Source organism: Sparus aurata, chromosome 5, assembly GCF_900880675.1.
Source record: "Sparus aurata chromosome 5, fSpaAur1.1, whole genome shotgun sequence".
NCBI lineage: Eukaryota > Metazoa > Chordata > Actinopteri > Spariformes > Sparidae > Sparus > Sparus aurata.
The window spans coordinates 25,473,926-25,488,063 of NC_044191.1; the positions used below are offsets into that span (position 1 = coordinate 25,473,926).

At 48.1% G+C, this 14,138-nt stretch overlaps 1 protein-coding gene and 1 pseudogene across 7 annotated transcripts in view; one reads left to right on the forward strand and one right to left on the reverse strand.

Annotated features, from left to right (window-relative positions):
• gpat2 (glycerol-3-phosphate acyltransferase 2, mitochondrial) overlaps positions 1-14,138 on the reverse strand; it is a 160,806-nt gene that overhangs the window by 44,303 nt on the left and 102,365 nt on the right. The window lies entirely within an intron of this gene.
• LOC115581697 (uncharacterized) lies at positions 1,407-4,721 on the forward strand (annotated as a pseudogene).

Genomic DNA, 14,138 nt, shown 5'->3' on the forward strand with positions numbered 1-14,138 from the left:
GTGAGAACACTAATCTGAGCACTGCTTTACCAAGGAAGGGATGGCAAAATCCAGTGCTATATAGTGTACTTGGTGATAATAATATTTCTGAGCTTTGAGATCAAACCAATGGAGAGCGAAATATTCTGCTGAGCAGAAAGATAAATAACGTCACAGGGACATCAACCTGATGGGCTTTTACTTTCAGTCTGCAAATAAATCAAGCTGTTCTCAAGAATGTTGGTATGGTAAACACGCACAGCTATGCACCTGGATGTGTCAACTGTCTCACTGCACACACACACACAAAATCAATCTGTGGATCAGTAGCTGTGCGTCATGGAGCCAGAGAGCATCATTGATTTCCAAGAACAAAAGGAATTTTTTACCATGTCTCTCTGCTCTTCTTTCCCTTTAGCATCACACTGTTCTTACTTTATGGTAAAGTGCTTATACAAACGCTCAAACAGTCATTAAATTCCTTTCAGACTGCTATAGAACTATAACTAATTGAACTACTAGCTGTTGAGATACGACCTTTAAGTAATTAGTGGTCAGCTAGTCATGTTAGTTGGTTTTATTTAGAATTTCAAAACATTACACGGTTTAATAGACTTACAGTACTGTATAATACTATCAATACAAGAGTCCTTCTTGAATTTCTTTAGAGAAACACATAATCCTCTTTTTTTATGAATATCTCCTCCTACACATTTATGAATTAGCACCATTGTGGGAAAGTGACAGCATCAAAGGGTATTCATTTTGTTGCATCAAAATGAAGCTATTCATTTAATTTAGAGAAAATTGAGAGAGAACATTGTGGTGGAGCTGATTTTTGTTACCTTTACTTGTCACTTCATCTCCCACACAGTAGTCTGTTACAGGTGTGTAAAGATCTCTTTTCTTGCACAACAGTATTTGTTTTTGCTAAAAGTTATTCTGATTTAGACTGGTCTAGAGTGCAAAACAATGCTTAATTTTTACCCATCATACAGCATGTTTTTGTTTATCTCAGCTATGCTCTGGACACTTTTGTTAAAGAGTGTGTATTTTAATGGTTCTCTTTCAACATTCATTTCGGTATCTCACTATGGGACACGCCCCCTGCTCTTGTCCCCAGAAGCTATTTTCCACTACGCCAGTCTTGACTGGCAGATAAACGTGACGTCTGCTCCCTGGAGGAGGGACTTCCTCCTCCTTATAAAGCCAGGCCTAACGTCAACTATTCAGTCTTAAACCTCTTCTCGCTCCCAGAAGCAATCGCTCAGACAGCAGGTGTAGCTGAACTAGCATTGGGTTCACAGAGCGAGCTAACCACTCGGTCCACGAACGCTATGTTATCTGAAGCTGCAAAGCTATCTGAGTGTTAACAACTAGACTGTCCCCAAACAGTAGCTGCTTCCACCCCTTACGGAGCTAACAATATGTCGGAGCTTGTACCTTCCCTCACCATGGAAGACGTCAAGCTACCGGCAAGGATTTGTGCGTGTGGCAACAAGATATCGTTTGTGCCTTGGGCTGCAACACGCCGCGGCCGCGCTAGCATCGCCGGCTTCTTGTGAGCATTGCGCACGCCTGTCCATTAAGACCCGCTGACGCAGACTAACACGCCAAGCTAGCCTGTCGACAGCGGACCCCATGATTGGGGTAACCAACCCTCGCCACAGGAGTTAGTGGAGAGCCTCGAGGGAAACGCCATCCCTACGGGTGCCAGCTGGAGGAGGCAACCCGGTCCTGGAGCAATCCTCTTTCCGCCAAGAACCTCGTCCAGGGAGACTCGGCGCTGGACTGGGCCTACATGGAAGAGAAAGGTTTCTCCCACCTCCCTCCAGTCGAGCCGCTGCTCGCCTCCCACCTCCATCCTTCAAACAAGCCCACCATGACGGCAGCAAGCCCCGCTCTCCCGTCAAAGGCCGAGTGTTTTCAGTCCTCACTGACCGAAAAAGGCTATAAAACGGTGGCCATGTCGGTGAGGGCCCTGAACGCATCGTCGCTGCTACTGGCCTACCAGGCTGAGCTACAGAATGAGATGTCAGCCTCTCCCGCCCCAGCCCTGTGGGATGAAGTGTGCCTGGTCACGGACCTCTGCCTGCGTCTACACAGGTGCGCCGTCCAAGCCTCCGGAAGAGCCATGGCCCTGATGGCCGCTCAAGAGAGAGCTAGGTGGCTGAACCTCTCCAGCCTCTCTCAGAAGGAGAAAGCTCAGCTCCTTGACGTCCCCGTGGACCTGAAAGGCCTGTTCGGCCCGGCAATTGCCACCATGCAGAGACGGTGCGAGGAAAAGAAAAAGGAGGGTGAAGCGCTTCAACTGTGTCTCCCCAGGAAGATGCCGCCACCTCCTCCCCCCGCAGCACCTCGGTAAACGTTTGCCCAAGCTGTGACCTGGCCGGGTTACCGCATCCCCAAATGCCAGCCCCAAGCCCAGGCAGCCACCCAGAGCAAGCCACCTGAACTTAAGGGTGCATGGGCAAAGAAGCCTTTTGCTGCCAATGTGACGCAGGGGAACCAAGCGGCACCCCCTGCCACTTACGGGGGTAGGAAGAAGCGACGCGCCACCTAGTGCACTGTCCTCGGAGGGGGCTGGCAAGCCCAGTCAGGTGACTGCTTTGCCCCCGACGACAGATGTTCTGTTCCCGCCATGTTCAGAGAGGGTATGTTCCGGGCCCCTCAAGAGGTGTGCAGAGGTCGTGCTGGCACTCGCAGTTCACAGCCAGAGGAAGAGGAGGAAGGTTGGACCCGCAGGGAACTCCGTGGAGCTCCAGTCATTTTTGTTAATAAAAACAAAAAAGAAACAGAACATGGCTGTACAGCCCAATATAACACCACGGGAGGGAGACATAACCCCACTCATGGTGCAGCGGACCAGTCTGCCTGCTGGACAGCACAGTCTGAGCGCCGCGGCTGCACAACCCGCTGCCCAGCCCAGCGGAGCAGTGAGACCGCCGTTAGGTCCGCTAGCAAAGCGGGCTCAACAGTGGCAAATCGCGGCGTTGAACTGGGTGTTGAAAACTGTAACCAGAGGTTACAGGCTCCAGTTCACGTCCACCCCGCCCAGATTCAACATGGTTTTGCAATCGAGGGCACAGGGGGAAAAAGCTTGTGTTCTGCAGGAGGAAATCAACTCTCTGCAGATCAAAGGAGCTATCCGAATAGTACCGCCAGAAGAGAGACAGAGCGGTTTCTATTCGAGGTATTTTCTGGTCCCGAAGAAAGGTGGGGGTCTGCGACCCATATTAGATCTGCGTGCTCTGAACAAATACATGAGAAAGTACAAGTTCAGGATGCTGATGCACACAGCTCTGATAAGATTTGTGCACCCAGGCAACTGGTTCATATCCATAGACCTGAAGGATGCATACTTTCACATCCCTATCTATCCCCCGCACAGAAAATATCTCCGATTTGACTTCCAGGGCATAACATACGAGTATATGGTGCTCCCGTTCGGCCTTTCATTGAGTCCACGGGTGTTTGTAAAATGCACCGAAGCGGCCATTGCCCCACTAAGAGAGAGGGGAATGCACTTAGCGACATACATAGACGATTGGCTTTTAGCCTCACAGTCTCCCGAACAAATTCAGGTTCACACCAGACTGCTCACGTCACATCTGGCCGCCCTGGGTTTCATGGTAAAATGGGAAAAGAGCGTTTTGTTCCCAACTCAGAACATCACATTCATCGGTCTGTCTCTGGACTCGGTCGCACTCAGAGCGCGTCTGTCTGCAGAGAGGGTGGAAGCCTTTCAGGCTTGTCTGACACTTTTTCGCAGAGGGACGTGGATAAAGTTCAGAATATGTCTCAGACTGCTGGGGCTTAAACTTAAATCCGACGCGCCACGGACAGCACCAGGTCTCAATCCCCATGGCGTGCATCCTGGCTTTGCGTCCTTGGAGACGCACAACTTTTCTGACAACAGGAGTTACCAGGGAACTATCCTGACCAGAAAAGTTATTACTACGGACGCCTCTATAGCGGGCTGGGGAGCCACCTGCGAGGGCAGCATAATAAATGGCACATGGAGCCCACAGATGCAGTTGTTTCACATAAACTGCCTGGAACTCCAGGCTGTGTCGCTGGCGCTGAAACATTTGCTGGCCTTTTTGAGAGGGCAGCATGTTCTGGTCAGGACGGACAATACCATGGTAGTGACATATATCAACAGACAGAGAGGGCTGCGTTCACGTCATCTGCACATGCTGGCACACAGACTGATAATGTGGAGCAGCTCACACCTATTATCGCTGAGAGCCACTCACGTACCAGGAGTACTGAACCTGGGGGCAGACCTGCTGTCCAGCGGTAACCCTCGCTACAAGGAATGGAAACTCCACAGCGAGGTGGTGGCTCAGATTTGGGAGAGATACGGCCGAGCGAAGGTGGATCTCTTTGCGTCAGAAGAGAGCGCTCAGTGCCCTCTGTTTTACTCACTCACAGGCCAGAGTGTGCCGATGGGGCTGGATGCCTTGGCGCACGAGTGGCCTCGTGTCCTCCTGTATGCTTTTCCCCTGTTATAGCTGATCACTCCTACTCTCGCCAGAGTGCGGGAGAAGGGCCTGACTCTCATCCTGATAGCTCCCCGCTGGCAGGGGAAACACTGGCTAGCGGTGATATTTCAACTGCTGTACGGACAGCCGTGGCCTCTGCCCCTCCGCAGGGATCTCCTGACGCAGGCGCGCGGAGAGATCTTTCATCCTCATCCGGAGCGTATGGCTCTATGGGCCTGGCCTGTGAAAGGTTGAATCTGGCTATTACTGGGCTCCCACAGAGCATCATTGCCACTATTCAGAGTGCCAGAGCCTCCTCGACGCGCTGCGCTTATGATGGCAAGTGGTGTGTGTTTGAGGATTGGTGCGTCAAAACAGGGGTGATAGCTTTCCAGAGCCCCGTCCCTGTAATTCTGACGTTTTTGCAGGAGTTGCTGGACAAAGGTTTGGCTTTCTCCACTCCACAGTGTACTTAGCCGCTATATCGGCATGCCACAAAGGTTTTGGAGACAAAACGGCAGGTCAGCATCCTCTCGTTTGTCAGTTTATGAAAGGAGCTAGACGCCTTCGACCAGTGTCAAGGAGCCTGGCTGCCCCGTGGGATTTATCCTTGGTGCTTGATGCACTGTCGTGCCCACCCTTTGAGCCTTTGCATCAGGTAGAGCTTAAATTGCTCTCCCTTAAAACGGCTCTGCTAGTCGCATTGGCTTCGGCCAAGTGCGTGAGTGACATACATGCGCTGTCGGTGAACCTGACATGCATGCAGTTTTTAATGGGAGATTCGAAGGTTTTTCTGAAGCCCAACCCCACGTTTGTGCCCAAGGTTTTTAACCCGGCACTGTCATGCCGCCCTATTGAGCTGTCGGCGTTCTATCCTCCTCCTTTCTCCTCGCAGGAGCATGAACGCCTGAATGCGCTCTGCCCGGTGCGCGCATAACACGCATATGTTGACAAGATGGCTGGATTCAGGAAATCAGAGCAGCTGTTTGTGTCATGTGCTACATCACACTTGGGGAAACCTCTTACGAATCAGTGTTTGTCACACTGGATCGTGAAGGCTCTTGCCTTGGCCTATGATAGCAAGGGGCTGCACCCCCCTGTGGGGCTACGCGCTCATTCCACCCATGGTGTGGCTGCGTCGTGGGCACTGTTTCAGGGCGTTTCTATTGAAGAGAAATGTGCGGCTGCCAGTTGGGCTACGCTTCACACTTTCTCTAGATACTATAAATTGAATGTTACTGCACCCACACTGTCTCACACAATTTTGCCCGTGGGCTTAGTAGCGAGTATGTCTGTCTGATTGGCAGTGTACTGGTCTTTGAGCTTGTCTGGCAATACGGGAGGCTCTACATCCCATAGTGAGATACCGAAACAAATGTTGAAAGAGAACATTAGGTTAAGAAATTAACCCCGGTTCTCTGAAACATGAGTGAGGTATCTCACCAGACCACCCTCCTTGCCTGGAGCGAGGAAGAGGTGTATTTGCTCAGACTGAATAGTTGACGTTACACCTGCCTTTATAAGGAGGAAGAAGTCCCTCCTCGAGAGAGCGGACGTCACATCTATCTGCCAGTCAAGACTGGCGTAGTGGAAAATAGCTTCTGGGGACAAGCGCAGGGGGCGTGTACCATAGTGAGATACCTCACTCATGTTTCAGAGAACCGGGGTTAATTTCTTAACCTAATGCTTCTAAGCCATGGCTTGCACAGGTGTTTTCACTTGACATGCCTGATTAGTCCTCTTCTAAGGAGTGTCTGTGTACAGAATGTGCTTTCGTGATATCTCCTTGACTCTCTTGTCAGTTTTGCAGTCACCGGTCAGGATAGGATCTTTTTTACCGTTATCACTGAATGTTATGGTTTTACTGGCAGGCTGCTTCTTACATAGCAAAAGGGGCAGGAAGATTTAACGTGGGCTTCGGTGGAAAATATCTGTGTATTTTTAATCAAGTCCGATCCAATATGTATATTTACTTAAATGCTGATTAAATATGTATCTGACACAGTGAAATAACATTACTGAATTATTTTGCATTTAAATTTTGACTTTTTGATCGAACACTGGAGGTCTTGATAAGATCACAGATGATATGATATATACAAATAATAACAAGTTAAACTGGGAGAATGTGACCTGTGAAATAGATGTGATTCGATCAGCTAAAGAGGCATCACTCTGTTGGAATCATTGGGACTAAAAAAAAAGTTTATCAAGTTTATCAAAGACCTAATGTTAATTAGCAACAGCCCGCATGACCTTCCACTGACATTCGTCATTTAATTCAAAAATGATGATCAGGACCAGCTGAAAGAGAGAAGTAGTCAGTTGAATGTTATACTATTCTTTGTTAATAAGACAGGAGAGACAACTGATGTGAAGCTGTCAGAGTTAGTTCTTTTCAAAACACAAGAAGTGAATCTGTGTATTTGCCAACCCGAGTGTCAGAACAGACTCAATCACCAAATCATCTTTCAAATTCACACTCTCATTGTCAGTGGCAGAGCCCAGCTGTCACTAACACCAGCAAGCTCAGGTGGACAAAACAGTAGAATACAGTAATGAAAAAGCATCAGACACTCATCTGCTTTATTTATCCATTATGAAAAAGGGATTGAAAAAATAAATGTTTATTGGTTATATTTGTCATCCCCCTGTATTATATGACAAAATAAACAAAACCATAAAGAAAATGTGACAAATGTCACTTGGGATGAGTAACCTTCATTGGTCTCTGCACAGAGAGACCGTTATATATGTGAGACTTACTTTCAGGGAGTTAAAGCTGTTATATCCATCTGTAATCACTTCAAACCCACCAGAGCACTTTGATAAAAATGTTAATTTTACCTTGCAGAAAATAAGAGTTACTGGTCTCCTGCTGCCTTGACCAGAAAAAATGTCTTTGTCACTTTGGTGTTTTAGTGTATTAATACATCTCAACTGATCAGACTGGACTGGAGCCCTGGACAGGCAGAAGAGAGAAAACCTGTGAATGCAACCTCTCTTTATCTGTCAGCGAGAGGATGGGACTGTTCTTCTGCCGGTCTGTCCTGCATGGACTGCAGTAAATATAATTGTAATGTGATTGTTAAGCCATGCTGCAAATTTGCATGTTGTAGCATTATTGTAGCAAGGCAGTATTTCGCATTTTTGTTTAATCAATTTGTCAAGTCCTTGGTGCAAAAAGGCTTTTAGAGTGAATTTTTATTTCTTTGTTTGTCAAATAATCATAGCTTTTAAAAGGGTAAGTCATACTAAGCAAAGGGGTCAAAACTGCCTTCTCACTTAAAAGTGTTAAAGATAAAGGTTTCTGTCCCGCTCTTGCTCAGAGTTGCGCGGACAATTTTCCTGAATCACTCCTAAGCTAGGACTCATTGCTGAAATAAGTTAGGAGATCTTTGAGAGTCTTCACAAAATGTTTGTGAATATGGCCCCTGACCAGTTTAACAAAAGTGTCAAAAGAGACAGTCTACATTCTAACTGTATTCATTATAAAATCATATTAAAATCTATACCAATATCATCATCAACAATGTGCCATGGCACAAACATACATAATAATAGTTTCCCATTTAAAGTCAGCACTCAAAGAAAAAAGTTAAATTGGAAGGGCTAGAGAGAGCAAATGTGGCCTACATAAGAAAATAAATCATCAAAGTGCAGGTCGTCAAGAGTCCACTCATGACTAATGAATATCTTCCCACAGCTTGATCAAACTGGCATTCAAGTTCACCCGAGTATGTCAGCTGAGCAAAAATCCGAATCACAATTTCAGAACAGCTCTTTTTCACTGAAGACATCTTGATATATAAATGATAAAATCAATTATGGCCGGATTCCATTTAGCTGCTTCAGTTTCAGGCCAGAGAGCTCTGATACTGTGGAGGCTGAATCACTGTCACACTGCTATGACTTACAGGGACTGCTGAATGGAGCAAAGCCAGCAATACCAGTGATTTTGCCACTGTTTTGATGAGGAGTAATTTTCACGTTTTTACATTTACTAATTAAGACGATTTGTTTATACACATGGTTTAAAGTCTGTGTAAAGCAAAATCATCCATTTTCTTCTAAACACATTAAACAGGTCATAAATGTGTTTGCTTAAAACATGTAAAAGCCATTCGACCATTTACAATTTAATTTTGGAGCTAGGCTCACAAACTGTTTTTCATCATTTCTGTGTTCAGGATTTAATGGGCGGGTCAGAAATCATGCAAATCATGGCCGTGTTACGTAACGCGGCCATGATTTGCATAAATCCGGCCCTGTTGTGGAAGTGGTATAAATACCATCAGTGCGTCAGCTTCAGCGGTTCTCCCACTCGCTCTCCGGTGTTGGATAGCATTGCTTACAATAGTTTGCAGCTAGCTAACCAGCCAACCAGTCAGCTAACCAGTCATGTCTCCTCCACATCGCTCGTGCATCTTTCCTGGATGCCACAGTGTGCAGGGTAACGGCGCTGTTAGCTTATTTAAGTTTCCTTCGGATGACAACGTAAGGAAACGGTGGATCGATTTTGTCAAGAGGAGCTAACGTTACTGTGGGGAGTTAAACATCACCACCAACACCCGTCTCTGCAGTGTCCACTTTACCCCTGATAGTTTCAGCAACTATCACCAGGTAATGTCTGGATTTCTGCAGAGTCCGTTGACGCTGGTCACTGGGACCAAACCGACCCTCTCTGTCCCCGGCTTGCATCCTCACCTTCCGCCAACAGCAAGTGCCACCGGCATAATGTGGCCGCCGCAGCCGACCCTCTCCGTCCTGCTGACAGCAGGTGCCACCGGCATAATGTGGCCGCCACCATCGCAGCTGACCCTCTCCCTCCCGCTGACGGCGGGGCCCACCAGCGGTATGTGGCGGTAGTATCAGGGCCGCATTATTGGTGAGCCGTCCCAGTGTGAACGGATAATCCGGAGGCGCGGAGCGAGGGCGTGTCGGTCTGACAGTCTGATAACTACACAGGTCCTTCACTCAACTAAATACAGAAAAATGTCCCACAAAGCAACGTTACATGACCGAAAAAAAGTAAAGTAGTAACTGTAACTGTCTTTGGCAACTTATGAGGAAAACAAATACCACAGCTGTATGTGGAGAAGCGTCTGTCCTCCTGTCCGTCCTCCGCCTGTCCTCCCGCTCAGAAAACAGCGTTTGTCCCCGGCAAAGACTTAAACTCACCGAGTGTTTGTGACGAAAAATAAATCACCGCAACCGCCAGCCCTCCTGACAGAGACTTCAGGGAACTTTCCCCCAGAAAACAGCCTCCGTCCCCGCGAGTGACAGAGTCAGACAGCGTCCTGTTTACTGATGGTGATTATGTATGATTATGTAATTTAGCGCGAAAACTCCATCACTTTCCAGGATGTTTGGTGGGTCAGGATCTCAATCACTACACATTATAACAGCATCCGTATGATTATAAACTGTCCGCAGGTTTAGATAGACAAGGGGAACACCTGGGGAAACACCGACGTCATTAACATGACGTGTACCGTCACACCTCTTTAGGACCCGCAGCGCCGGCTTTCTGTGTGAATCACCCCCACCCACCCCCCGCGCATGGGCGTGGTTCCAGCGCCTCTAACTGACATGCCCCCAGTGTTTCACAGCAGAAAGAAGTGCTTGTTTTTCCATGATTTTGAGACCTAATTTTATATACTTATACTTTATATACTTTTTTTAATCCTTCAAATTTGGCTCAGTGGTCAATGATACATGTTTCTATGGCATGACAAAATCATAACACAAATTTTTTGCCGCTTTACACGGACTTTAATGTTTAAATATCTCAGATGTGGGTGGATATTAGGGATGGGCATTCGATTAAATTGTCTTAATCGATAGTCGGGAGAATTAACGATCGATTTTCGATTAATCATTAATATTTTTATATTAAAATTCACTATTTATAGGCTATATTCAAAATGCTATGAAAATACAAAAACAGTGTGTTTTCCTCATTGAGATCTTTATTACAAGATGAACAACTCTTGCAGCAGTTAAACCAGATCCGTTCAATGGTTACACATGAAGATATGCGCTGCTGTGCTCTAAAGCAGCGGAGCCTGCAGCTAAAAGCCGGTGTTCATAAACACAACTGACCCTCGTTTTCCCCCCCCCAAATAATAATAATAATAATAATAAATAATAAATATAATAACTTAGGTCAGACAGGTTTTGCCAAATGTAACTCAAAAAAGGCACCGAGTCGAGAAAGACGGTGAGAGAGATATTAGCCTACCTAACAATGAAATAGGCTTATTAACAAAGCTTCATAAAAAATAACCAGTAACTCACATACAACTTCAGTCTACTGATTTTTGTTGAGAAAGATGAGCATGTTAACATGCTCTGGGGTCAGACGGGACCGCAGCCTGGTGACCGTCAGTCCAGCCGCCGAAAACACCCGCTCTGAGGGGACCGACGTTGCCGTGATGCACAGGTACCTCCGTGCTAACTTGGCAAGCCTGGGGAACCTTATTCCATTCACTTTCCACCAGTCTAGGGGTGCAATCCAGGGGTGGGGGGGCCTCCCTCAGAAAGTTCTGAAGTTCTGCTTCGATGCCAGACTCGCATTGAGTGGTATAGTTCTCCCCAAGGAGTTGTGTCATAGCAGAGACCTGCTGGGACTGAGAGGTCGCGACTCCAGTGTTTGTGCTGCCCTCGTCCGTGTCAGATAACACAGGCTCCTTGTCTCCCCCAGCCTGTGGGATAGCCGCCCTACCGGTCTCCACTGCCTCTCCCAGTTCAACCAGTTTCACATTAGCAGCCATTTTCTGTGTTGAGGTAAGAAAGCCCAGGTGCTTGTGACGAGGGTCCAGCATTGATGAGATCATAGGGGCGGATGACACAAACTCATCAGACTGAACCTGTAAATGAAAAAAAAATCTATGTATATCTAAACAGGCAACACAACGCAGATAAGAGGCATGAATGCATGTAATTAGGCCTCCTCCAATTGGCTATTTATTAGGGAAATCATTTAAACTAAGATTTAAAAAAAAAAAAAAGGTTTAGCTTACATTCATTCGCTTGATGAGGGAGGACCGCACTTTTGCTTTGAATTCGATGAGTCTGGGCCCATCTTCTTCACTGCGCATGAGGTGGATATTGATGAGGCCGAAGGTAACGGGATAAGTGTTCGAGATGGAGACGTCTTTCTCTGCAGACATAACGGTGGTGGCACATTTAAGTGCTGACAGCACAGGCTGTGTGTCCTCCATCATCTGCCAGTACTCGTCTTTCAACTCCAGGATCCTGGCATCTTGAAGCTTAGTCACGGTTCAGTCCGACAGTACAGCAGCAACAGCCCACCGCTGCTCCACCAGCCGATCAAACATCTCGCACACGGAGTTCCACCGTGTTTTACACGACTGGATAAGCCGATGAGTTGCGAGGCCCATTTGCTCCTGTTTCTTTTGCAGTGCATTGGTTGCTGCGGTGCTGTGATTGAAGTGGCTAACAAGTTTACTAGCCGCTGATATTACCCGATATAGATACAGTGCAAATCTGAAGAGGAGGAGACACAGACCGGCTGTACCGGCGATCGTCATGGGAAACGTGAGGTCTCTGGGAAACAAGACGGACGAGCTCGCCGCGCTGATAAAGGCTCAGCGTGAATATCGTGAATGCAGTGTGTTGTGTTTCACGGAGACATGGCTTCACTCAAACATCCCGGACCACAGCGTGGCGATTCCCGGCTTCAGCACTGTTCGGGCGGACAGGGACGTGACAAGCAGCGGAAAGAAAAAAGGAGGAGGGATTGCACTGTACGTGAGTGAGAGGTGGTGTAATCCCGGACATGTTCATGTGAAGAAACGTCTCTGTACCCCGGACATTGAACTGTTGACTGTGGGGATGAGGCCTTATTATTTGCCCCGGGAGTTCACATCCGCCATCATTATCGGTGTGTACGTTCCTCCTTCAGCTGATGCAGCGCTGGCCTGTGACGTCATCCACTCCGCTGTTGCCCAGATACAGACGCAGCATCCTAACGCATTTATTGTCATCACTGGGGATTTTAATCATGTCTCACTGGATAAAACCCTTCCAACATTTCACCAGTATGTTGACTGCCCTACCAGAGACTGTAACACACTGGATCTGTTGTATGCAAATGCTAAGGATGCATACAGTCCCACAGCCCTCCCCCCTCTTGGAAGATCTGACCACAACCTGGTTCTGCTGACCCCTAAGTATATGCCTCTTGTTCAGCGGCAGCCTGTCCACACTAGGAGCGTGAGGAGGTGGACTCAGGAGGCTGCTGACGCACTACAGGACTGCTTTGAGTCGACAGACTGGGATGCACTTGTTGAGCCACATGGAGAGGATCTGGACAGCATGACCGACATCACAGAATACATCAGGTTCTGTGAACACACCACCATGCCAACCCGGACTGTACGCTGCTTCCCTAATAATAAGTCGTGGATCACCAATGACCTGAAAGCCCTTCTTAACAAGAAGAAGAGGGCGTTCAGGTCTGGAGACAGGGAAGAACTGAGGAGAGTGCAGCATGAACTCAGGGATATGCTGAGGGCCTGTAAAGATGCCTACAGGAGGAAGCTGGAGGCCAAACTCCAGCAGAACAATGTGAGGGATGTGTGGACTGGTATGAAGCAGATCACTGGGTGTAAGGTGAGCGGCAGACAGTCATCGGGCAGCCTGGAGAGGGCAAACGAGCTGAACAGATTCTTCAATAGGTTCAGCTCACAGCCTTCTGTCGTCTCCCTGACACCTCCAGACCCCCACACACCCTCACTGCCCCAAATGCTTCCTCCTCTCCCCCCTCACTCCCCTGCTGTGAGCTCTCCTGTGCAGCACCTCTCCTCCTCCTCCAACTCTTCTTCCTCCTCCACCTCTTCCTCCTCCACCTCCTCCTCCTCTACCTCCTTCTCCTCCACCTCCTCCTCCACCTCCTCGTCCTCCACTGAAGACACCAGCAGCCTCCCCCGCATGACTGTGACTGCAGGCCAGGTTAGGAGACAGCTGGAGAGACTCCACCAGCAGAAGGCTGCAGGTCCTGACGGTATCAGGATCCTGAAGACATGTGCCAGCCAGCTGTCTCCTATCCTACAACACCTCTACAACCTGAGCCTGGGTCAGGAGAGAATACCGGTGCTTTGGCAGACTTCCTGCCTGGTTCCTGTTCCAAAGAAGTCGACACCATCAGACCTCAATGACTATCGACCAGTGGCCCTCACATCTTACGTCATGAAGGTGCTGGAGAGACTGGTTTTGGCCAACCTGAGGCCGCAGGTGAGAGCCCTGCTAGACCCTCTGCAATTTGCTTACCAGCCCCACTTGGGAGTTGATGACGCTGTCATCTACCTGCTGCAACGAGCCCATTCGCACCTGGATGGTGGAGGAGGCACTGTGAGAATCACATTCTTTGATTTCTCTAGTGCTTTTAACACCATTCAGCCACTGCTACTGGGGGAGAAGCTGCGGGTGATGGGTGTAGACGACACAATGATCTCCTGGATTACTGACTACCTGACAGGCAGGCCACAGTTTGTCCGTATGGGCAGTGTTCTGTCTGATGCGGTGGTTAGTGATACAGGAGCTCCACAGGGGACTGTACTGTCTCCTTTCCTGTTCACCTTATACACCACTGACTTTCAGTACAACACCGGGTCGTGTCACCTGCAGAAGTTTTCTGACGACTCG